Source organism: Carlito syrichta, unplaced genomic scaffold, assembly GCF_000164805.1.
Source record: "Carlito syrichta isolate Samal-C Ts95f unplaced genomic scaffold, Tarsius_syrichta-2.0.1 Scaffold136857, whole genome shotgun sequence".
In the NCBI taxonomy this organism is placed as follows: domain Eukaryota; kingdom Metazoa; phylum Chordata; class Mammalia; order Primates; family Tarsiidae; genus Carlito; species Carlito syrichta.
In genome coordinates, this window is record NW_007080953.1 from 81,262 (window position 1) to 83,254 (window position 1,993).

A 1,993-nucleotide genomic window follows, 5' to 3' on the forward strand; every position below is an offset into this window, starting at 1 on the left:
AATAAAAAAAAATCAGCCAGGTGTGGTAGAGCATGCCTGTAATTCCGGCTACTTGGAAGGCTGAGGTGGAAGGATCGCCGGAGCCCAGCAGGTTGAGGCTGCGGTCGAGCAGCCACTGCACTCCAGTCAGGGCGACAGAGTGAGACTCCAACTCAAAAAAAAAAAATCAGCCGGGCGTGGTAGCGTGCGCCTGTAGTTCCAGCTAGGAAGGCTGAGGTGGAAGGATCGCCGGAGCCCAGCAGGTCGAGGCTGTGGTGGCCGGGAGCAGCCACTGCACTCCAGTCTGGGCAACAGAGTGACACTCCAACTCAAAAATAAATAAATAAAATAATAATAATAATAATAATAATAATAATAATAATAATAATAAATCATATGCAACAAATCCATTGCCAATGTCATCCTGAATGGAGAAAGGTTGAATGCATTCCCCCTTGGAAATGAAACAAGGCAAGGATGCTCACTTTCACCACTCCTTTTCAATATAGTACTGGAAGTCCTAGCCAGAGGAATCAGACAAGAGAAAGAAATAAAGAGTACCCAAATTGGAAAAGAAGAAATTTCTGTATGCCAATGATATGATCATATACCTAAAGAATCATAAAAACTCCTCCTAAAGACTCATGGACTTGATACATGAATTTGGTAAAGTTTCAGGATACAACATCAACACACAAATACACAAATCAGGAGCACTGCTATATACCAATAGCGACCAAACTGAGAATCAAATAAAAAAGTCAATTCTTTTTACAAAGGCAGCCTAAAAGCTAAAATATCTAGAGATATATTTAACCAAGGAGATAAAAGATATCTACAAGAAGAACTATAAAACACTAATGAAAGAAGTCATAGAGGCCACAAACAAATGGAAGAACATCTTATGCTCATGGATTGGAAGACTCAACATTGTTAAAATTATCACATTACCCAAAGTAATCTACAGATTCGACTCAATCCTTATCAAACTACCAATGTCATTTTTCACTGAATTAGAAAAAACAATCCTAAAATTCACATGGACCCAAAAAAGAGCCAGAATAGCCAAAGCAGTTCTAAGCAAAAAGAACAAACCTGGAGGCATCATATTACCTGACTTCAAATTATACTACAAGGTTGTGGTAACCAAAATAGCATGTTACTGGTACAAGAGTAAACACGTGAACCAATGGAACAGAATAGAGACTCTAGAAGTAAACCCAAATACCTACAACCAACTGATCTTTGACAACGCAGTCAAAAACATAAACTGGGGAAAAGATACTCTATTCAACAAATGGTGGGGGGGTGAAATTGGATGCAAAAAAATGAAACTTGATCCCTATCTTTCACCATATACAAAAATTAACTCAAGATGGATTAAAGACTTAAATGCCAAACCTAAAACCATAAAAATCCTAGAAAAAACTCTTATGGACATTGGCCTAGGCAAAGAGTTTATGGTTAAAATCCCAAAAGCAAATGCAGTAAAAACAAAAAAAAAGTAAATGGGACTTAATTAAACTAACAAGTTTCTGGGCTGGGCATGATGGCTCATACCTATAATCCTAGCACATTGGGAGGCCGAGATGAGAGGACTGCCTGAACCCAGGGGCTCGAGACCAGTCTGGGCAACTTGGTGAGACCTCATCTCTACAATAAATCAAGAAAAATTAGCTGGGAGTGGTGGCATGTGCCTGTAGTCCCAGCTACTTGGGAGGCTGAGGTGGAAAGATTGCCTGAGCTCAGCAGTTCGAGGCTGTGGTGAATGTGTACTCCAGTCTGGGCAACAGATTGAGACTCCAATTCAAAAAAAAAAAAGTTTTTGCACAGCAAAAGAAATAACCAACAGAGCAAACAGGCAACCTACAGATAGGGAGAAGATATTCACAAACTATACATCTGATAAAGAAATAATATCCGCCAGACTCAGTGGCTCAGCCTGTAATCCCATGATTTGGGAGGCTGAGGTGAGTGGATTGCCTGAGCCCACGGGTTCAAGACCCGCCTGGGC